The following is a 24,544-nucleotide window of genomic DNA, read 5'->3' as shown; positions in this document are numbered from 1 at the left end:
TTCACAATGGCCAAACTTACTTCCTTAAGCACATGACAGGCATCTGGAGAAGCGCCGACAGATAACCCATTGTGGGACCCTGCTTTAATCACTACTAGGGTTGTGCAGGGAGGCCCCGATTCGGACCGATTCGCATCTGAATCGACCCGATTCGAACCAATCCGCATCCAAATAGGCCGATTCGGACCAATTCGGAGCTGTCTGAATCGATTTGGGGCCAATGCAAGTCACTGGCTCCATTGACTTGCATTGGAAATCCTTCCCCCGCCTTCCCTGGGGGCTGAGGGGAGGGGTGTAAGTTGCACCCCTGAAACTTCTTGGGGAGCTCAGGGAAGGTCTTCCCTGAGGCCCCTGAAAGTTTCAAGAAGATAGGACCAAGGGGTCCAATCCTAGGCGCTCCCAAAAGGGTGCCCCTATCCACTCCATTGGTTACAATGGAGTGTCAGGTTCTTTAGTTTGAACATGTTTCCCCATAGACTTCTATGGGGAATGTTCCTTGGGAACCCCCAGGATGGGACCCCCTAGTGTAATACTCCTGAAACTTGTAGAGGACTCAGGGAAGACCCCCCCCCCCGAGCTACCCCGCAAGTTTCAAGAAGATTGGACCAAGGGGTCCCATCCTAGGGGCTCCCAAATGCATGGGGAAAAATGATTTCAGAACATGGGGAAAAAATGATTTCAGTGTATATGTGCAGGTTTAAGCCTTATCTCTTCAGTATGAAAGGTATTACTTGTTTCAGCTTTATGTGCTCTGAATATTGCAGGCTTTGGAATCATAACAGAATTCCAGTGTGTGTCTACATATTTCTTCATACCACATTCTGAGCTATTTGGTTTGAGTTTGAGAATAATTTTGTGAGCTTCATTGGCTATTTTGGTCTTCAGGGATGGCTGGCTCTCTCTGTCTCCTGTTTACACAGTTCATCAGCATCATGAATTAATGACAGATCTGTTGAGAAATAACATGAAACACAGGCTTATTTTAAGCATTAATACCCTGACTTAGATAGCCCAAGCTAGCTGATGTCATCAGATTTTGTAAACTAAGCAGGATGATACATGGTCAATATTTGGAAGGGAGACCACCAGGGAATACCAGAGTCATGACATGGAGGTAGGCAATGGTAAAACACCTCTGAAACCCCTATGTAATTCCCATAGGTCGGCAGTGACTTGATGACAAAAAAAAAAAAAATGACACCTGGTTTCAGCTTGCAGATTGGTCCATCCTAGCCTGGCATGACAGGCTCACTTCCATAGCCTCCTAAAAAGAATAGAACAAAAACAAGAAACAAAAGAATAAGACCCAGAGATTTTGAACTCCTATAGAATTATAGGTAAAGGTAAAGGTATCCCCTGTGCAAGCACCGAGTCATGTCTGACCCTTGGGGTGACGCCCTCTAGCGTTTTCTTGGCAGACACAATATGGGGTGGTTTGCCAGTGCCTTCCCCAGTCATTACCATTTACCCCCCAGCAAGCTGGGTACTCATTTCACCAACCTCGGAAGGATGGAAGGCTGAGTCAACCTTGAGCCGGCTGCTGGGATCAAACTCCCAGCCTCATGGGCAAAGCTGTCAGACGGCTGCGTTACCACTCTGCGCCACAAGAGGCTCATATAGAATTATAATAAGCCCTTATTTAACTAATACCTATCTATCTATCGTTGTCTAGGCTGGTTAGCTTTGCCATTTTAGATAATTCTCCTAATTTATCTAACCAGTATGTTAATTTTGGTGGGTTCCATTCTTTCCAGATCTTAGCTCTGGTTACTATTATTAGTAGTACTGGTATGTTTATTCGTTCAATTGACCCATATAAATGATACATCTGCAGAAAACTGTAATTAATAATAGAAGTTAATAAATATGACATGAAAAAAATACAAGAATATTGCTACATAAAACATTAAGATAGTAAAGCAATGTTAAAACAATGACTTGTCAGGAACAAAAATAATGTTATTGTGGGTAGGGAAAAAAAGGTTATAACAACAACATCAACAACAACAACAACAACAAGCCTTTAATAGCATATAAAAGTACAATATAAGAAGGGAAAGTGCAAAAGGATCCACTGCTATATGTTGATTGTAAGCGGTGACTTCTTTGGGTTATAAAATGTAAAGAAGAAGGGGGAAGAAACGTCAAGAATTTAACAGCAGGTACAAGGAATCAAGGAGTCTTCTTGAACAGTACATTAACCCAAGTTATGAGATGACTTCTTCAGGTAAAGGTAAAGGTATCCCTTGTGCAAGCACCGAGTCATGTCTGACCCTTGGGGCGACGTCCGCTAGCGTTTTCATGGCAGACTCAATACGGGGTGGTTTGCCAGTGCCTTCCCCAGTCATTACCGTTTACCCCCCAGCAGCAAGCTAGGTACTCATTTTACCGACCTCGGAAGGATGGAAGGCTGAGTCAACCTTGAGCCGGCTGCTGGGATTGAACCCCCAGCCTCGTGTCTGCTGCTTTACCACTCTGAGCCACAAGAGGCTCTTCTTCGGGTAACTATGGTTATTCTTGCCACTGTGGTTACATAGAAAATAATTCTTCAGCCTTTCAAAGAATATTGACTGGCATTACACTTAATAACATATAGTCAGGGTACATCAGAAATGTAGTATTTAACATCATTTCTAAGATGGCATGAAATTTTATCAAATACTTCATGGTTATTTTACATAACCACCACATATGATAAAAAGAGCCAATCAGTGAACATTTGACAGAATTCAGAGGTAAAGAGGTAGGATATACAGGCTGTGGTCTTGAAAATGGGAGACTAATTTCGGGCCCCCATTTTGACTTGGCCCCTTTGAAAAAACATTGGAAACATCGTTCATTCAAAGTGCTTTATTTATCTGCCATCGAGTCATCATTTCTTTGTTCTGCAGGATTCAGAGGAAAACTGTTTCCAAGAGCAAAGCAAGTTTTGATTTTATGCCACTCCTGCTAATTAACCGGAGCCAGAGTGGGTGCAGTGCATCACCAGAATATAAACTAGGATTAAGCCAGGATGCCACAAAACCATAGTTAAGAGTAATTGTGGTTAACAAACCAACTTCAGGCTCTGGTTTTGCAGACCATAGCTATCCGTCATCATTCCAATGACCTGCAGTCAATCTATTCACTATGGGTAGACGTGATGTCAGAGCCAAGCCATAATATATATGTCAAGTGACCACACAGCCAATTTAGAGACCTCCTTAAAGATGCTTCTATTTCTTTTGTGGTTATATTATTTCCCCCCTGGTGTGTGCACGCAAGATAGTGCAACATATGATTCAAGTGCTGTAGCTTAAAAACATTTTACAGCCAAATGCTATATTATAGAAATTTGCAACCTTTGATTTCAATATACACCCAAAATGCTTTCAGGCGGGAGGTAATAACTTCATTACCTTTTCATGGAAGCAAGAAACCAAGGACAAGTTGTCACCAAGAAGCCATGGAGTTGCTTTGGGACAGGACAAACATGGCTTTAATTGAAACATGTGTTGTTGTTTTTTTACCTCTCACTTGGCTCATTAAACGGCTTACAAAATATAATAACTAATAAGTCATATGGGTAGAACAATACAAAACAGAGTGAAAACATTTTTAAAAGGCTGGAGTTTGAGCCAGGGCACTTTGCCCCACCTGTTTCTGCTCCCGCACTGGGGAGTATTTTGCCCAGTGTACTTTGTTCACCCCAGATTTGTGGTCCCACCCAGGAGCTGGGGCAGTGAAATCTCCAGTGCGGAAATGGTCTCAGAGAAGACTCCTGTGGTAATCTTCTATTGTCACAACCCAATATTGACTATATGAATTGGACCTAATTTAAGATGGTGCTGTGAAGAGAAACTAGCAAGCTCTTATTAGTGGTTTTTGCTATGCATGTACACTCATAGGCAGTATGGTGTATAGATTACTGGTGGCTGCATCCAGCCAGCTTTTTCACTCAATCACATGCAATTCTTTTTCTTACTACAGCCCTTCACCCACATAATTTTTCCCAGGATCAATAGCATATTCTTTTGGGGTGGGCACAGAGGACCCCTCCTGCCTTTTACACCAATGGAAAAGCTGATTGGATCCCACTTCATCAACACTACAATTTGAAGTTCACTGAAATGTTTGTCTTCCATGCACCTTGCAGATCCAAGATGATAGGATGCAACTGTACAGTTTTGGAAAGACTATTCTAAAACCAGACCAAATTGCTAAGTTTCTGAGTGGGTCAAGCCAGGAAACAGATGCCACCTGGCCTTGCCAACCGGGGTGGTCAAACTGTGGCTCTCCAGATGTCCATGGACTATAATTCCAATGAGCCCCTTCCAATGACATGCTGGCAGGGGCTCATGGGAATTGTAGTTCATGGACATCTGGATAGCTACCATTGGGCCACCCCTAGCATGTATGCTTAGTACAGTAGGTGCTCTCTTTCACTTTCAAATAGTCAAGTTCTACAGCAGAAATAGGGATGAGGCTACCAAAATAGTAGATGCCAGGGTTGTAGTATTAAAGAGAGAAATTGTCTGTGCAGTTTTGTTGGGGCTTGATAAAACTGAACTCAGGCAATCAGTGAACCAGGCATTTACAATAGCCAGCACCCCATAGCTATGTTTATTGCTGCAACCTTGCTCAATACGCGGCTTGAAATATTTGTTTCTTTTGCAGCCTGCAAGATACAGAACATTATGAATTTTCAGTCTCTGTTCAATGATTGTAATTGCAAACATCTCCTGAATTTACAAACATTTGTATCTTATTGTTAAAAGAATAACTAGAATTTGTGATTATAACATCCTTCATATGACTGTGAACGAATATGTTTTATGAGTTCTCATTTGTCTTTATTACACAGTTTCTTTTCTTGTTTTGCTTTGTTTTTTCCCTTTCCCATCATTTGACAGCAGATTAATTCCTTGTCATTGAACATTCCAGCATGCCTCAAAGTGGTGGCCTTGTCCAAAGTTGGCATGCCAAAACTATTCACCTTCACATTTGTAAAAAACAACAACAACAACATGCAAACTACTGTTATATTAGCCAAACAATGTTTCTCTTAAGATCATGAGACTATTCCTCATAAGTAAGATTTACAATGTTATCAAACCATGCGCTGTCGGGGTTTCCACTCAGCTCTCAAAATACAAAGCGTTTCACTGAATGATATACTGTTCAAGAGACTTCAGCTAATTAGCTCATGCGGCTATATTTTAATTTCAGAAAATAAAATAAAAATCTTTTTACTGTTATGGCCTGTTCTTGGAATTTGCCAGAGAGGTGAAAATCCTAGCATGTTAGCAGCCCAGTTAAAGGCAGTTATGGAAATAATTCTAATTTTTAGGTCAGGCTGGACAGTTCTTGTTACAGGAGGTGTTCCCCAGAGGTCTAGTCTCAGGTCATTGCTGGTCATGCTGAAAAGCAATGACCTCATAGGGTTTTGTTTTTTTAAGGGCAGAAAACTGCATGTATGGGGAATGACATTTGATTTCATAATGTAAACTATTTCTACCCTTCTGCCCTATTTTTTTTCCATGCAGTCCTTTGCATAGAAGAACAAAATATCCAATGTGTGGTCAACTTCCAACATTCTTCTCTTGGAAAACTGAATAAGGAGAATGTGCTCTTTTTTGTCCCAGAAGAATATGGACACATCTAATGAAGGTAGTAGGTGAGCTGTAGTGTCTGGGTGGTAGGTTGACATTGACAGAGAGGTTCCATGATTCTATGATTCACAGCTGGCCCCTTTGCTGTCTAAAGTCCATTGACACTTAAGAATGGCAGTTCTCAGTATTGTTATTCTTATGTACCCAGGGTAGATTTGCCAGCTTGTTACCATTGTGTGTCATTTGACATCTCTTCAAGTAATCCACAAATGGAGCATCCACTATGTTAGGCATATGGCTAGATTTCCCACACATCAAGTCACAGATGAATTTGGGTGGCCCTTGATGGGGGTTTGAAGGCAAGAGAGGTGGTTTGTCATTACCTGCCTCCATGTCATGATATTGGCATTTCTTTGTGGTCTCCCATCCAAAAGCAGACCAAGGCCAACCCTGCTTAGCTTCCAATGTCTGATGAGATCAGGCTAGCCTAGGCTATTCACATCAGGGCATATGGCTACATATACAGTGATAATATTTGTATTAGCAATGGACATGGATCAAAAAACCCTCATTCATTTCAGTTCAGGGTTCTGGGCAGCACCCAACTCAAACTGTGCCAAAAGACTTCTACCCACTGAACCAGTCTGGCAAGTTTGGTTCCCACTTGCTGTAGTTAAGGAAAATGGAGGATTGCCTGGGAAGGATTAAATGGCTGGAACCCATTTAACCGATCCATTTTGCTTCTCCACGCTCACAGTTATTTAAACCTAACAGTGGATGGGTGCCACTCAGCCATCCTTTTTCAGATTTTTGACCATGGAGGAACCCCTAAAATATTCTTCAGGACTTGAGGAACCCCAGAAGCAGGCACAGAAGATGTGAAAGCCCCCCAATCAACTGAACATTTACAATTTCCATTGTAGAAAAAGACATTAGGCCTCTAGAGAAGGGGTAGTCAACCTGTGGTCCTCCAGATGTCCATGGACTACAATTCCCATGAACCCCTGCCAGCATATACTGCTGAACATCTGAAGTGACCCATTGCTACAGTCACTAACCAGCTTCCAATATTGATTGACCAAGTATTTCTAACTGAGCAAAATCAGCCTGGATTTATCCCGGTTCTCTCAAAGCAGCTAGACAAGCACTAAGGACTGCAAATTGCACTGGACAAGCAGAGGTCAATCGTAAAGGCTGGCAACCCCAGGAGCTCAATTGAGGTACAGTATAAGCTACCCTGAAGATGACAGGCAGTAGAGACTACCTTTCAACCATACAGCCAGCAGGGCATGGTATTTACAGTATCCAACTAAGATCTGCAAGATCCAGGTTTGAATCCCCACCAGGGAAGCTTTCTGGGTGATCGTAGGTCAGACCCTTTCTCTGAGCCTAACCTACTTTGTTGTAAAGATAAAATAGAAGCAAGGAGAAAGACACTGGAAGCCACTGTGGTTCCCCTTGGGATTAAGAAGTAGGATATAAATAAATCCAGCCCTCTTGAGACAGCAGGCTCTCTTACTCTTTCTCAATGCCATGCAATGGCATTGGAAGCTAATGAATAATTGCAGGTTATTTGCATTTTCCACTCTAGCCCCATTTCTAAATATGCAATGTGACCATCACTCTGAAACCTGAAATAGAATCTCTGACTTTATCTCTCTGTTCAGAAGCAAAGCTATTTGTTCTGTGAGCAGAGGAGCAGGGGAAACGAAATTAAGCCTCGTAAGGGAGAATTTTTTGATAGGGATGTGGAAGCAGAAAATTACCCTCAGTTTTCGCCAATAGTTGTCGCTGGAAGGGATCAATCAGTGGTGCATTTGGCTCTGAATCCTCTCATATGAATGATAGTCAAAATGGAGATACATTTGGTTATTACTTGGCAGTGAGAGGAAAGATTCATGGGGGGGGGGTTAAGGTGATTTTTTAAAAATTACTGTTAAAGTAGGAGCAAAGCCCGTGGTACCCAGGAATACAATGGATGCTAGCATGCATGCCTGCCCTGTGACTTTCCTGGGTGCTGACCCTCCCCCTGTTCCCTATTGGATCCTGAGATCCAGTGTGTTGGAGGTGATTAAACAATAGGAGATGCTAATCTCAAGAGCCCAGATTGATCCCCCACTCCTCCTCCATCACCAGACAGCTGGGTTGCCAACCTCTAGGAATAACGACATCTCCAGGCACTGGTTCTTCTGGAAAAGACAGCTAGGAGGGAGGGAGGGAGGGAGGGAGGGAGGGAGGGAGAGCAGTGGCCGTGCTGGGTCCCATGGGACTGATGAGCAACCTTTACTCCTTCTCCCCACCCCAGACTCTTGAGGCTCCACCTCCAAACTTCAGTGAACATTCCTAACATATTACAAGACTAGCAAGAAAGCCCATTGCAACCAGGAATGCAATGGGCTCTAGGACCCAGGGGACACCAGGAGGTGCTTTTTTTTTCTGCTGCGTGGAGCTGTGAAAGGCTCCTACAGGGTTTTTTTTTTCTGCTGCTTGGAGCTGGGAAAGGCTCCTACAGGGTTTTGTTTTCTGCTGCTTGGATCTGCGAAAGGCTCCTACAGGGTTTTTTTTTTCTGCTGCTTGGAGCTGTGAAAGGCTCCTGCAGGGTTTTTTTTTTCTGCTAGCTCTCGTGGGCGTGCCGGCTTGGAGCTCCTACAGGGGTTTTTTTTCCTGCTGCTTGGAGCTGGGAAAGGCTCCTTCAGGGTTTTGTTTTCTGCTGCTTGGATCTGCGAAAGGCTCCTACAGGGTTTTTTTTTCTGCTGCTTGGATCTGCGAAAGGCTCCTACAGGGTTTTTTTTTCTGCTGCTTGGAGCTGTGAAAGGCTCCTGCAGGGTTTTTTTTTCCTGCTAGCTCTCGTGGGCGTGCCGGCTTGGAGCTCCTACAGGGGTTTTGTTTTCTGCTGCTTGGAGCTGGGAAAGGCTCCTTCAGGGTTTTGTTTTCTGCTGCTTGGAGCTGGGAAAGGCTCCTTCAGGGTTTTTTTTTCTGCTGCTTGGAGCTGGGAAAGGCTCCTTCAGGGTTTTGTTTTCTGCTGCTTGGAGCTGGGAAAGGCTCCTTCAGGGTTTTTTTTTCTGCTGCTTGGAGCTGGGAAAGGCTCCTGCAGGGTTTTTTTTTTCTGCTAGCTCTCGTGGGCTTGGAGCTTCTACAGGGTTTTTTTTTCCTGCTGCTTGGAGCTGGGAAAGGCTCCTTCAGGGTTTTGTTTTCTGCTGCTTGGAGCTGGGAAAGGCTCCTTCAGGGTTTTTTTTTCTGCTGCTTGGAGCTGGGAAAGGCTCCTGCAGGGTTTTGTTTTTCTGCTAGCTCTCGTGGGCGTGCCGGCTTGGAGCTCCTACAGGGGTTTTTTTTCCTGCTGCTTGGAGCTGGGAAAGGCTCCTTCAGGGTTTTGTTTTCTGCTGCTTGGATCTGCGAAAGGCTCCTACAGGGTTTTTTTTTCTGCTGCGTGGAGCTGCGAAAGGCTCCTACAGGGTTAATTTTTTTCTGCTGCCTCTCGTCGGCGCGGCGGCTTGGAGCTCCTACAGGGTTTTTTTTTTCTGCTGCCTCTCGTCGCGCTAGCGGCGAAAGGCTCCTCCGGGGGTGTTTCTTTTTTTTCTGCAGCTTCTCGGCGGCTGGAGTCTTGTGTTGTGTTTGTGGCGGGGGCTTCCTTGGGGCCGGCCTGACGCGGTGAGAGACGCTTCGCGCCTCTCACCACGTCAGGCCGGGAGCAACTGCGAGCCGCGCTGAGCGCGGCTCGCAGTTGCTGGGGCTGGGAATCGGAGGGACCAATCGGCAGGCGCTTCGCGCCTGCCGTTTGGTCCCTCCGGTTGTCTGTCATGAGGAAGGGTCCAATCCGGACCCTTCCTCATCCCGGACACATCCCGCCCCAGAACCCCTTACTGTTTTATTTAGTCCGTGGCGCCCGCGGCGCCACGGGCGGTGTACAGATGGAAGCCCATGTGTCCATCTCAATTGATCCAGAGTATTATCCCAGCAATTTGCAGTCCTTGATTATCATCTTCTCTTTTCTCCTCATCCATTATCTTGTTATCGACACATGCCGAGTATTTAAAAAATGTGATTCCTTTGCAGACCCCACCACCACCACGTCAGCCACAGGACTGTAACTTGCTTCTTCTTATCCCATTTGCTGACCCTTCATTTTGCTCATTCCTTACAACTTCTCATCATAAAACTACTTATATCCCCTCAAACCCTTTCATATCATTTCTCTCCTATCCAGTGCTCCAAATAGCTGCTGAGCACCCAAGGAATGAAAAACAGACTGCACCAACTAACATCCCAGTCTTTGTTGGGCATACGTGTCACTTCCCTAAGGGCAGATTATCATGGCAAGTTTAAAGCCAAGGAAGCATATAGGAGAAAGAGCTGCAAGAATGCAGACTCCTGATGTTAGCAGAGTTCACAGTCTAAATAGATCATGGCTGTTCAAGGGCCATGGCATGAGTCATCAGTTCAAGTGAATCTTGATGTCCAGATTCTCAAATCAGTTGCCTTTTCATTCCTAGTTCTGTTGCCCTGAAAATTTCCTGTTGAGAAAGATTATTTTAGTTGATACTCTTGCATTAAACAGAGGCCTATAATGAATACACAGCTGACTCTTGACTTTCACAGAAGTCTTCAATAGGGGAATGCTGTGTGCACACTACAATTTTTTTGTTTTAGGAATTACGGAGTAAATGAGGGTGTCAGGAATCAGGCTGAGCCCAGCCTGCAGAGTCCAATTTAAAAGTGCATCCAAAATCCAACAGCCAGTTGAAGATTCTAAGAGAGCTTTATTCGACAGAGTCCACAGAACGCTAAAGCGAGCCAAGATCTTCCTAAGCAAAGATCTTAATAATAACAAAGTACAAAAGAACAAGCAGGGCAGTTATAGAGCCCACCAAATAAGGGAGGGGGGCACATAGGCATTTTGGCGGGAGAGCAAGGGAATAGCAGAGGTAGGTTGATTCCCAAGCGGCTAGATGGCCGGGAATCTTATCAAGCGGTTGGCACTTTGTTGAGACTTTGAGTTGTCTCTGCAAGGACACTTACAGTAAGACTGATACATTCACATGGAGCCTCTCCTGCTGGGAAAGGAAGGGAGGTTGGGAACTAGCTGACATGTTTATTGCTTTATGGCCTTGGCCAGGGCCGGCTGGTGAGATCTGCAGGCGTGTGAGAAACGAAACTTAGATTGCATGAATCGGGGTACATGACAGAGGGTAAGTCAAACCTGTATTAAACAAGAATATCAAAATGTGAAAGCTTCCCCCCCTCAACATAGCTTCCATCTAGGGCTGCACAGCACACATCTGGAGGCAGAATTTCCATCTCTCCAATCCTTCCCTGAATAATTCTGTACTGTTTTAACATATTGAGGGACAGATTGCCCATTTCTGCACTGGAGGCTTCACACAGAGCTGCAGGCAGGAGTTGGAGTTGGGGCAAGTTGCCCTGCCTCTTCCTGCTCCCACATGGGGGAGCATTTGGCTCAGTGCACTATGTCCACCTCAGATTTGTGTTCCCGCATGGGAGCTGGGGCAGCTAAATTCCCAGTGCGGAAACAATCATTGAGTTCCTTTCAAAAGTTCTTAAAGTTTAGGGAACAAAAAGAAGTCTGAAGGAGCAAGATCAGGGCTGTAGGTTGGATGGGTTAAGGTTTCCCAGAAATTATCACACTACAGCCCTTGCTTACCTTGAAGAATGAGTAGGTGCATTGTTGCAGTGTGTGTGGGGGGGATCCTTAGTGCAACTTTCATGGCCTTTTCCTTATATAATGTAAGTCATTTCCAGAATTTTGATGTAAAACATGTGGGTCCAAGAACCACATGACACTGGAATCATTGCAGCTCTTTAATCGTGAACATACATGATACAAACAGCACCAAGACTTCACTATGCTAAAAAAAAACCCTAAGATCCCACATATATACACAGTGAAAACAATGGGGCTGGCCAGGGTAGCTAGCCATTGGCACAGACTCCCTTGATTAATTCAAACAGGTTGGCTGTCATGGTGGCTGCAACGGTTAGTGTCCAGATGTAGCCCATATGACCTTGAACCATGTGCTCAGTCCTCTGTATGATCACCCACATACATAACATTTGAAATATGAACTAGCAACAGAAATAAGTGGTGTCCAGGTTAATCATGTTGCTGCTCCCCAATAAACACAAAGCTCAGGATGTTTGTTTTTATGAACAGATGGTGGATCATACAGAATTCCTCTGGTTCTTTTTGTCGGTGACTCACAGAGCCTATTTGGTGCCTGGGAAGGATAATATTTAATACACATCTCCCCTATTATTTTTTATCATACAGTCACAGCTGATTTATGACAGTCTTGTAGGCAAGAGAAAGAGCCTCTTGTGGCGCAGAGTGGTAAGGCAGCGATATGCTGTCTGAATCTGTCTGCCCATGAGGTTGGGAGTTCAATCCCAGCAGCCGGCTCAAGGTTGACTCAGCCTTCCATCCTTCCGAGGTCGGTAAAATGAGTACCCAGCTTGCTGAGGGGTAAACGGTGATGACTGGGGAAGGCACTGGCAAACCACCCCGTATTGAGTCTGCCATGAAAACGCTGGAGGGCGTCACCCCAAGGGTCAGACATGACTCGGTGCTTGCACAGGGGATACCTTTACCTTTACCTGTAGGCAAGAGATGTTCAGAGGTGGTTTACAATTGCCTGCCTCCACATCAACCCTGCTTAGTTTCTGAGATCAATACACCCAAACACGATCAATACACCCAAACACGAAATATATATATATATTTTTGCATACCCCTAATAAGAAAGGGTGCCATAAAGGTAGATATATATTTGATGTAGAACCACTATGGTCATGGGTAGGCATGTGCCGGGAGAAGATTCAAAACATTTTTTATTAGGCCGGGATTGATTTGGACTAAATCAATTCATCCAAATAACCTATAGTGTGGTTTTGATTTGACCCCCATCTGACCCCCACTGTTTCTCATGGTGAGTACAGACTACAGAATCGGGGGGGGGTCATTATAGAGAATAATGGAGATCGGAAGGGGCACCCTCTTTGGATGTCTGTAGATTTGGACCCCCTGTTCCAATTTTTTTTGCAACTTAGGAGGTTCTTTTGAGAAACCCCTGCAGCTACACTTCAAGTTTGGTGCCTCTATCTCAACCCCTCCCCTCAGAGACCAGGAAAAACATAAAGGGGGAATTCCCCCTCCCATTTGTTTGAATCACCAAATTATGTCGAAATGTGATTTGGCAATTAAAATAAGGTTGATTTGGACATTTAAATTTACTGGGAAATGGTGATTCAGACCAGATTTAGCCAATTTGCGCCTGAATTAAGGCTGATTTGGGTACTTTTCGATTGAATAGCACAAGCCTATTCATGAGCTTTATTGAGAATGGAACGTAGGAGACTAGACTGAATTAATACCATAACTGCTGGATGCCAATAAAATATGTCTATGTTCATAATTGTAAATGGTGGTTTTCCTTGCATTTTATATTTCCTTTGCTATCATGCCAACATGCTTTCTTTTAAAAGCAGACATAAGCAGCTGAATCTGTTCCTGACACAAAGATCATTGGTGAAGAAACTTCACCTGCTAAATGTATGGGTTGTTTTCTTACAAACACAGGAGTAAAAGTATTAATATTTTTTAAAAAATAAAAGTTAACTAAATAATTTTACAGAGGTGTAATTGAACAGAAGAAAAATTACTGAAGCAATGAACTCTTTAGTTGTATGGTTGTAAATTAATGTTTTACATAGATGGAAGTAGGAGGAGGAAGAGGAAGAGGAAGAGGCGAAGGAGAAGATGAAACTATAGATAAAAATATAGCTTAATACCAAACCAGAACTACTTTGGGCTGCTCTGGAAATGTCTGATTTAAGAAACAAATCCTTATGCATGAAAGTGACATATAAAAATTGCAGAAGTTTGTGGGTCATGGTTTTAGCTAACTTTAAAAACCACTCCAGTATTCTGAGACAGTAAAACTAATAATAATTCAGTTTATTATTCTGGATGTGAACCCAGAGATTTAGACTGCTCAGGGGCTGCAACAATGCAAAATAGGCAGCCAACTTCACTGGCCATTGTAATCATTTTTAGGCAATTTGCTATGTGCTTTATTTCAAATCTCACTACTTGGCAGCATTGAAACAACAGTACCAATCGGGTCATCTGAAATAATAAAAAGACATGTCCATCTCTTCATATGTTCACGGCATGCAAATCAGACAAGAATGGAAGGAGTCTGAAAATTGGCCACAAGTCACAGCATGAAGGGACTTGGAAGCTTTTAGCCCATGTTAAGCCCAGAAACCCATACCATGTGATCTGCAGTGGAACCAAAGGCTGTCTGTTGTGGTAGGGTTACCAACGTCAGGTTGAGATATTCCTGGGAAAATGGGGTTTGGAGTCTGGGAAAGGCCTTCAGTGGTGAATAATACAGTGTGATTTTCAGGAAGCAATGGATTTATTGTAGGGTCATAGAGTAATACTATGCAGTTCACTTTCCAAAGCAGCCATTTTTTCCCCCTGTGATCTGGAGATTATTTGTCATTCTGGGAGATCCCCAGGGCTCATCTGAATATTGTCAACCATAGTTCATGGAAGGCTTCAGAAAATAAAGTTAGACATATTTCCTGGGGTTCATCTTTGGTTAGTTACATGCAAGATTTGTAGCCTTAATGCTTCTACTGTCTTCTATGTTTGTGAATGAAATAGGTACAGTAAAAAAAAACAGCATATGGTTCCACTGCTTTGCCAACCAAAAGGAGAATACAGTAGAGAAAACAGTAGGGGAGAACTAGAACAAGTGGAACCCTTATTCCAGTCAACTTCCCTGTATCAATCAAGGATAAACCAGGAAAGGGAATTAGAAGCACTTTAAAAAGTCTATAAGGATAGCTGATGGCAGTGTGTACTATGTGAAGAAAGGGTTCACTTACTAATTAGTAGTAATTCACTGTAATTAGATGGTAAAAGCCACTGATAACCCAATAACTCCAGGTAGTTAGCCTGTAGGTATTTTAAATAGCACTTCTTACAATGCAGGGTACTTTAAATGTATACCCTGCTCTGGGAAAATTTTGGAGATCTCATGCAATGCACGGCAAAGACTCAAAACAGCTGCCGGTTGACGCTGCGGAAGGCTGGCTGGAGGCAGACGCAACTGCCCCAATGGCCCTGGCACGTTCTCTGTTTGCAGGTGGCACAGTGTAAAAAGGAGAGGCGGGACTGTGGCTCCTATAAAGGAGCCACGTGTGCAGGTCCCAGCCTCTTCTCCAGGACGCCGCAGAGCAGCTTCCCTCCCTCCCACCCTATGTCAATGTTTGAGGTGGCTGTTCTCTGTTAATATTTCATCACAGTTGGGGGCTTGCATGGGATGGAGCCTGTTGGCAGGGAGTCTGGTGTGCGATCGGACTCCCTGGGGTTTGGGACCTTCATAAGAGGTGGATGTAAATGAGCCGGCTTGTTTTGCCAGGTGGCCTGGGGACAGCCAAATGAGGTGGATGCCCGTTAGCTCCTCTGCATAGGTTGCTTCTCTTAGGACAGACTTCAGTAGGCAAGGGGATCTGCTTTCCCAGCAGGGAACAGTGCAAATTCCCCTGGGTGCTGACTGCTAGGTCAGGCTCCCTCTCCCAAGCTGTGCCAACCCTCCAGTGGGGAGGTAATAAAAGCTGTGGCCTTGTCCATCCCAACATTGGTGTTGCATCTTATTCCAGCCCAAAATGCCCTCCTGCAAGTCACTTCAATACTGAAATATGTAGGCCTGACTCTATATATTTACCCATTTTAAATCTCATAACAGGCATTACTCGCACAAAGAACTTAGCAGGACTGCAACCTACATATTCAACTCAAGGACTATTTTTTTTTCTGTCACAAAAGCTGATGCCTGTGCTTATTACTAGTATCGTGCCTTACCCAAGACCTCTTTGGGAGCTGCAGCCAGCCCTAAATATGTCAATGGAAAGGATCTGCTACCCAGAACAAAAGCCATTGAAATAATAGAACGAGGAAACTGAGTGACCAGAGACAGGATGTGGTGCAAATCATGGTGGAGTTACACTTCTCTCTATATGGGACTCCTCATCAATCTTGAGTAGTACAATTATTCTAGTATCAGGAAGCTCAGAATGGTAAAACAGGGGTATGGTGATGATTGTGATAACAAGCAGTGGATTTTTAATACAAAAGAAAGGGTGGCTATTCAGTACCAAGGGCAAATATCACAAACTGAGATAAACTACAAAACATAATATATTATACCATTGTGTTTGGACTGGCAGTGGGCTAAATATTTAATTTCTCTCAGTGGAGAAGCACAAATCTTTTTTCAGCTACAACTTTCCACTTAAAAAAAAAGTCAAACCTTTCATGGTCCTTAAGGAGACTGTATTTTTAAAAAAAGAAATCAGTTTCATTTTTACTTTTTCATCAAATATATAGCATTTTCCCCCTTTCATCTTGTAGATCCTCTTACTAGCTGTAGCTCACACACATTGCTGTGCAAATAATGAAATTCTCCGGTTCCCAAACTAAGTAGGAAAAAACATAATACGAACCAACATCTCTCAGCTTGGTAAGACAAAAACCTGAAATCAACCTGTCAAACAGCTCCTTAACGTATTATGTGGAATACTTGGCTCACCTGAAAAAGACATTTTGCCAATAGGATCAATTTTGTTATGTCCATTGTAAGGCTCTCCATTGTTAATATCTCACCTTCAATTTATTCATACTGTACTTCATTCAGACTCTGGCCAACTCTGCACAGGCAGAAAAGGCCAGGGTAACATTAGTATGGACATGGGGCTAATCCCTATATCCACATGATGTCGCTGCCAGGCTGTTGCTCTCCAAGGCCTCAAGCAGATTGGGCCCCAGATGCTTTGCACTAAGGGAATGCAGATTCTTTCCTTTTTTGGTACTGCAGGGGCCAACAGGGCCTGCCCTGCACCAGGTCCATCTGGATGGGAAGAACTGGGCCTTCCAGGCTTGGATCCTCCCTGCCCTACAGAGTCTTCCAGGGAGCAAAAAATCCCCTGGACAGCTTCACAGTGTTTCATGGCACGACCAGGACTTTTTATTTTATTTTGCAGGAAAGTGGGATTGGGAAGAACACAATCCCACCTTCTAGCAATATTTTTTAAAAGCCCCCTACACACACACACGGTGGAACCTTCCTGCTGCCACTGTGTTTCCTTGGGGGGGACGCATTTCAGTGGGATACTGCAGCAATGCACAGGCGGCAACCCAGTGTGGCATCACTGTTGAGGAATCGGCCTCAGTCAGCTTTTCTCTGGAGTTATAAGGCCTTAAACTCGAATTGTTTTTTTCAGAAGTCACCAAGAGACATTAATCTACCACATTTGACCAAGAAAAAAAAAATGGGATATACATATATACTTAGGGAGATATATACCTTTACAGACTGTGAGGCACAGTGGTTTAAACAGAATCTGGTTAAATGAAGCAGCATCAACAGTAGAAGTGTTGCTTTTTATAGTCCACTTTTTATTACCTGAAGCAGTATCAACGCGGTTTACAATTGCCTACCTACCTTTCCCCACAACAGACAATCTGTAAGGTAGGGGAAAATGAGAAAACTCTGAAAGAACTGTGATGGGCCCAAGATCTCCCCGCTGATCACATGTGAAGGAGTGGGGAATCAAACATGGCTCTCCAATTAGAAGTCACGAAACTGGCTCAATCTGCACTTACTTTGTTTATTCCGTTGTGGATCCTGCTCAATCCAGATCAATTTGAACTTGGATCTTCCTCCCCCCCCCCATTGAAACAGAAAAGTGTTCTGCATGTGGTTAGGGGAGTTCAGAAGGGGGGAGCCAAGCATAGCCCGAGCCTCTTTCTTTCTTTTCTTGAAGGGGGGGGGGATTAGAGACAGCAGAGGAGGGAGAAAAAAGCAAAAGGCAAATCTCTAATGGCAGAAGTTAGGAAGCTTCTGGAAGCTTCTGCTGAGACAAATTAGGGGCTCTCATTCTTCAAATACTGAGGGTTACAACCACTCTAGGATATTGCAGGATAAAGGTAGGGTCACTCCAGATCAATCATAGAATCATAGAATCATAGAGTTGGAAGGGGCCATACAGGCCATCTAGTCCAACCCCCTGCTCAACGCAGGATTAGCCCTAAACAATCATGCTTGTTGCAGAGGAAAAATTAAAATGGGACAAAATCAAAATGGAAATCACATTAGGTGGAGATAGCAGGAACTGAACTGACCTGGGATTGGAATAAAAGCTTCGTGCAGACTCCACCCTGGTTAGGATCCCCCTCCCTTTGACATGGAAACTCACTGGATGACATTGTGAGTGCTTATCTTAGCCTCATTGAGGACAGAGTGATTGCTATGAGAATAAAATATAAGCTGTGTAGAAAAGCAGGGTGAACTCATATAAGGCCTTCAAGACAGCTCTTCTACCAGGTCTTTGGTTGAGGTCAGGGCAGTTAAGATTGATGGCCGCTCCCCAAGATAGCCAGATAGCCAGATAACAGCAGGCTACTCCTTGGTTAGAAGTGTTATGAACCTTACTGTGCTTGGAATGAAGTTTTATCATTACCAACTTTGAATATTGCAGAGATTTTTATCACTATATGCCAACTAAGTAGTGTGGGCAAAATTTCAATGTGACCAATTTGAAACTCAACTATCTATCTTTCATTTTTACAAGCAACCTATCTTCTAAAGTAATAAAATTGAAGAAGAAGAAGAAGAAGAAGAGTTGGTTCTTATATGCCGCTTTTCCCTACCCGAAGGAGGCTCAAAGCGGCTTACAGTCGCCTTCCCATTCCTCTCCCCACAACAGACACCCTGTGGGGTGGGTGAGGCTGAGAGAGCGCTGATATCACTGCTCGGTCAGAACAATTTTATCAGTGCCGTGGCGAGCCCAAGGTCACCCAGCTGGATGCATGTGGGGGAGCGCAGAATCGAACCCGGCATGCCAGATTAGAAGTCCGCACTCCTAACCACTACACCAAACTGGCTCTTGAAAGAAGAGGTGTTTTTTTTTTTTTTTACTAGACACCTGATGGTAAAAGACAACACTTTAGTGCAATTTTTGTATATCCTCAAAAAGCTGTTTATTGTCACTGAAGCAATATGAACATTTCATACCCCTTTTAGAGACCGTTTTCTTTTTAAGAGCTGGAACGATTTAGGGTCATTTTATATGATAAGGTTTTCTCAGTCATCAAGGAACTGTAGACGTTGCTTTTTCAAACTTTCTCTTTCAGGGAGAGAAGTGCACTGAATTATTTAATGAAGTTGATTTGAATGTATTTTTAAACAGTTTGTAGCCTTCATCGAAAGATTACCAAAGATTTTGTCATACCAGATCTAATGATGGGTTGAACTTGCGCAAGACCCCATTCTCACACTTTACACTTTGGCTGTCCCTTACATTTCTGAAATCCTGAAGAGCCTTTGTTGAATGCCCTAGGCACTGTCAACACCAACTTTGATTCTGTTGAAAATTTTAGCTCTCTTTGCTCTTATTTTAAACGTAGAAAATATTAAACTTTTGTGCTTCTGCCTGATATGGCCAGCAATCATTGACTGGAAAATCCAAGACTACACATGGGCCATTCTAAGCAGGCCTATGCAAAATTGCGCTCAAGACTGATCCTGGTTGACTAAACTGGCAGATTTGGCCAAGATGGCCAAACTGACATTGATAATTAATGGAAAAAACTGAAGATGTCTTTCAAGAACAATGGGGCCCTTATTTGAACTATTTAAGAAAATAAGGGACGCGGGGATAGAATGGGGTTTTATACTAGAACGTTTGTAGAGTACAGTTTATATAATCTAACCAATGTAGTTTCTGTATATTATTTCTTAATATAATAATAAAAATCTGTAATAAAAAAAGACTTTTCAATGATCCTTCCACCATGAATAGAATGGAACTGTGGGGTGGAGGCTATATTTTTATGAGCACAGCTGATATCATGAGTATGCTTAGGTGCTTGCTTGCTGACCAACGAGAGGTGCTGGAGGATTCACTCACACAGTGGTGATGGTCACCTCCAGATTAGACTTCTGTAACCTGCTCTCCTCCTGATGTGGCTCTGGACACTATAGCTGGTCCAGAAGGCAGCTGCTTGGGCCCTCACTGCAAAATCATGAAGGGCTCGCATCCAGCCTGAACTGAGGCAGCTGAACTGGCTTCTAGTTGCATTCTGGATCTGCCTTAAGGAACTGGTGCTGAACTTCAAGGCCCTACATGGTATGGACCCAGTGCATCTAAGGGACTACTTGGCTGGCTATAACCTCTGAAGGACATTATGATTGTCCAGTTCCAACAAACTGGTGATCCTTGGCCCAAAATAAGTATGTTTGCCCTCAACCAGAGCCAGGGCCTTTTCAGTCCTGGCCCTGACCTGGTGGAATGAGCCCCTGGAAGAGCTTTGGGCCCTCCTATAGCTAGCTCAGATCCAAAGGGCCTGCAAAATGGAGCTCTTCCCCCAGACATTTGGTTGGGGCCAATGAAATCCATGACAACTTGAGACAAAATACGGACATTATACCCTCTATACGGATACTCCCCCAATCCTGAAACTGAAAATTAAATGCAGTAATGTATGGGGAATCAATTGATATGATTGGTTTTAAATGTTTAATAGTTTTAAATTTTAATATCTTAATTTAATGCTAATTTATAGATAAACTGTGCTGTATAACTATGTATGGGATTCTAAAATTATGGAAGCTGACCCAAGCTGACCTGCTGGGAGGGTATAAATCTCAAAATATAACTAAAGAATAAATGAAAGAATCTGGAGGAATTAGCTGAAGGCAGGGGAGGGGTGGCTTCCTTCCCAGCTTTTATCCCTCTCTCCCTGCCTCCCTCCCCTTTTCCCAGAGTTTCCTCATGATTTGCTGACTGCCCACAGTGTTTTCTCCTGCACCCTTGGGAGAATCTGGTGTATTTGCTGTGGGATGTACTAAAACAAAGGAGATTTGCCCCTTGGAAACAATAGGAGAGGCTTGAAGGCCCATTGGTTATAATGGGATCCCAGAATGACAATGGATTTATGGGCTCAATTGAAATACTTTACAACAGGGGTAATCTGAATTGAAATACTTTACTCTGGCAGGGGCTCATGGGAATTGTAGTCTATGAACATCTGGAGGACCACAGGTTGACTACCCCTGCTTTACAACACACACAAAAAGTTGCTGTGAAAATGTGAAATGGCTTTTGGAAGAAGATCTTTGTGTACAGATAGACTGCTCTGGAGCTGGAAGTAGAATAAGGGTTGCTGGGAGAAACATGAGTGTTCTGGCCCTGGAATGGTAGCCGCTGAATAGAATGAGAGCCCCCTAAAGGTCTGTGAAGCTAAAATCACTTTGAACCAAAAATATCCCTGGTTTTTTTTTAAGGCTATGTGTGAAATTAAATTTCGGCTCCAGTTTTTTCGTTGTGTTTTCTTCATGCTGTGATTAGTCTTGGGGACTATCTGAAAGCTACACTGGAAGACTCAAGAGGCAAGGGTGAGAGTTTTTCTTTTTGTATGATCTGATAGGTCTGCCTGTTTAAATCTCCCTCAGAAAGAAAAAAAACCCTTCTTGCCTGTTCAAATCTCAAAAAAAATCCCTCTGAGATCAACCATCTAGTCTACCTTTGTCCTTCTGCCATTTCAATATTATTCCCTCTGGTGTTGACCTGCAGTGATGCTGCAGGCTGCTGTGGGTGCTGTACTTAACAGTTTCTAGCCGTACTGTGTGGAGTTCATCAGTCCTGACATATCTGTGTCATCTGGTGACAATGTATGAGGCTGTTAGTCAGATGCATACAATGATATTATGACAGATAGAGTTAACCAATGGTGCCCAGAGATATGGCAGCCAATAAGAGCAGCGATCTCAATTTCCCAACAGGAGCTGAAGGAAGAAGGAAGGTCGAGAGACTGTTAGGTTTTGAGGGTTATTTAAAGGAAGTGTTGATATTTACCTCACATTGTGTGTTTTATCCTGGATAAATTTTGTTCTTGTTCACTTTTGTACTTTCTTGTGTCTGTCAGTTTTACTTCAGTGGTTGTTCAAGGTTTCGGTGGGTTTATAGTCTGGCCCTCATCCTATTCCTTCAGCCCCAGATTTCCTGCTATGAGTCTTTGTAACTGAGAAATGATTTTTTTTCTCTCTCCCAACTGTGCTGTTCATTCTACATCCTTATATATCCCGGAGCCATTGGTAATGGCAATGGAGTTTCTCACTGAGTTTGTGATTCCAAATAAACCATAGGGTGCTTAATGGGACTCACGCACAAAAGCAAATTAAGCAGGCTGTGGAGTCATATGGAGAAGAATCTCCTCAGGAGGACACACAGAGCAAGTGATGGAAGAATATAAAGAGTGATAAAGTATCACTTCTCTGTGAAAAGGACAGCTTGAATACTGGGAAGGACAGCAGGATGCTATAGCCCCATCTTGTCAGATCTCTGAAATTATGCAGGGTTGGTGCTGGATGGGAGACCACCAAGGAAGGCTCTCCAGAGTAGGACCATGGCAAACCTCCTGTGCTTCTCATCTGTTTTGAAAGCCCCTTTCTGGAGTCTCAATAAGGCAGACAGCATTTATGTGTGAATGTAGGGTGCTACAAATAGGGTGATACAAGTGATGGGAATTAACTTTTCCCATGATGATAAAGGGAGAAAGGGATCTCTTTGAATTCCCCACACCATCATGCTTGGCATTATGGAACCTGCATGAATAAAAACTACATGAGATTGGGGTGTATAATAAAGATTGAGTGTGATTGAGTGCAAAAGCTGGTTAGATCAAACACAACTTCTTGGCTTAATATATAAGAAGCAGAACAAATTCATTGCTAAAGGTAGGAGGAAATGTGCTGCAAATGTTGTATAGCAGTCCTGTAATGCCAACTTAAGCTTCAGGCTTGGTTTGTGTCCTGCATATCAAAATGATTGGGCAATGCAGCCTTGTTGGTACCAATATTTGGCTGTAAGCTGCCAGTTTGGTGTAGTGGTTAGGAGCGCGGACTTCTAATCTGGCATGCCAGGTTCGATTCTGTGCTCCCCCACATGCAACCAGCTGGGTGACCTTGGGTTCGCCACGGCACTGATAAAACTGTTCTAACCGGGCAGTGATATCAGGGCTCTCTCAGCCTCACCCACCTCACAGGGTGTCTGTTGTGGGGAGAGGAATGGGAAGGCGACTGTAAGCCGCTTTGAGCCTCCTTCGGGTAGGGAAAAGCAGCATATAAGAACCAACTCTTCTTCTTCTTCTTCTTCTTCTTCTTCTTCTTCTTCTTCTTCTTCTTCTTCTTCTTCTTCTTCTTCTTCTTCTTCTTCTTCTTATCTGAATCTCTCTGAGAAAAACAGGGTTCAGATTCACTTATGATTATTGGTTTGTTACCATGGTTCATGCCATCTGCTACAACCTCCACAGGAAAAACATAGTGGAAGAATATGAATATTGTTCGAAGATTATTTAGCAATATCCTTTCATGTCGATAGCTTTCATTTTTTGTTGTTGTAAGTCATTTCCAAGGATCTTATATGTTGACATCAAACAAACTGAAATACACTGTCTACATAGGTTCGTCTAACTATCCTTAGATTTTTTTTTCATTTAACGAGCTTGAGGAAGCATATGTGGTTCCACTCTTCTAAATAAACCTACATGATATCTTAAAATGGGATTGAGGTGGCCAAAGGTCATAGGCTGACCTTCATGGCATTTAAACTTAGGTCTGCCGATACCAGTATTCTGGAATGACTTTCTGGAATCATATATGATTTTATATCCCAATGCTCTTCACCTGCATTACACACAAATGCAATTCTCTGTCTCCTTCTGGAGTCTTGTGCTTTTAAAGTGCATTTTAAAGTGCACTACTTTTAAAGTGCATTGAAAGCATATTATCCAGTGAGTATGGATCATCTCCTACTGCCATTTTCAGAGAAAGGGAACTAAGAAAGACAGGAGCTAGACAATTGAAGCTCTAAGCAGCAGTGCTGCATCGTTGTCTCATTTCGAATGGGTAGGAGTCTAGAAATCTGTCGCAAAATCACTGCACTCTGAGGTAGACATGCTGAGAACATCATGCTAACATGATTGCTGAGTGAACTTACCTTGCTCAAACTCCCTTGATTGTATGTGAGGTGAAATCCATATGAGATTGCCTTAATATCCTCTGGTAAAGTTCCTCGCAGGTACATCAAGGATGCATCTGCTAAATCAGCTCCTTTTGCCTTTACAGACCTTGGATTCACTACTGAGCTGAAAACTTGTGACATCATAATCATATGTCAGAAAGGTACAGAGTGTCCATTGTGACATCACTAGTATCAAGGCCAGGACTATAAGCAGCAGACCAAAAGTCCTTGGGACACAAGCCAAGCACCAAGAGATGTAGCATATTGAAGAATTAGCGTTGTTTCCAAACTATGTTTCCAAATCCTCTCCACCACTGAGTGATCTCAGCTCCCTGTCTTGATCTTGTCAGTGTGAAGACAAAGATTATTTCTCCACTGCAGGACATAGTGAAATGCAGCAAAGAAGATTACAAATCTATAGGGGCTCTACAACCCACCAGAGGGCCCTGACCATTAAATAACCAGCTGCATTGTCTCCTATTTTCACTTGCCCAACTAACAGCATCTTTGAGAAATGGTTGTGAGAACTGACTGCAAGATTTGCTAGGTTCAATGGCAAACATCAAGGGCACAAAGAGATAATCAGTAGTAAGCCTCATCTCACCTGGTGTTTGGGGTTTTTGTTTTTACTAAATGCCTTTAAAAATTAAGGCAACAGTGGCAGAGGGGAGTGGGTGACAGTGTATGAAAGTAAAAGTACTGATCAGCTGATAATTATTGTGGAAGCATGTAATATGGAGTGGGTGGGGCACCTGTCAGTAACAGCTGATCCATTTAAATGCCTTTCTGACTTGGGGAGGCATGTAAATAAAGCAGGAGGGGCACCTGTCAGCAAAGCTGATTGG

General features: G+C 43.4%; 1 long non-coding RNA gene across 1 annotated transcript; it reads right to left on the bottom strand.

The window, feature by feature from the left end:
* Positions 1-731: 731 nt before the first annotated feature.
* Positions 732-23,805, bottom strand: LOC143840759 (uncharacterized). Its single transcript, XR_013232383.1, has 3 exons — positions 23,676-23,805; positions 1,202-1,264; positions 732-949 (listed from the first exon to the last, which is right to left on the bottom strand). It is a non-coding gene; the product is annotated as an uncharacterized LOC143840759 (long non-coding RNA).
* Between the last annotated feature and the right edge of the window lie 739 nt (positions 23,806-24,544).

Source organism: Paroedura picta, chromosome 6 (assembly GCF_049243985.1).
Source record: "Paroedura picta isolate Pp20150507F chromosome 6, Ppicta_v3.0, whole genome shotgun sequence".
Taxonomy (NCBI): Eukaryota; Metazoa; Chordata; class Lepidosauria; order Squamata; family Gekkonidae; genus Paroedura; species Paroedura picta.
The sequence above is the reverse complement of the archived record's forward strand: the minus strand, read 5'-3'. Positions and strand labels throughout refer to the sequence as shown.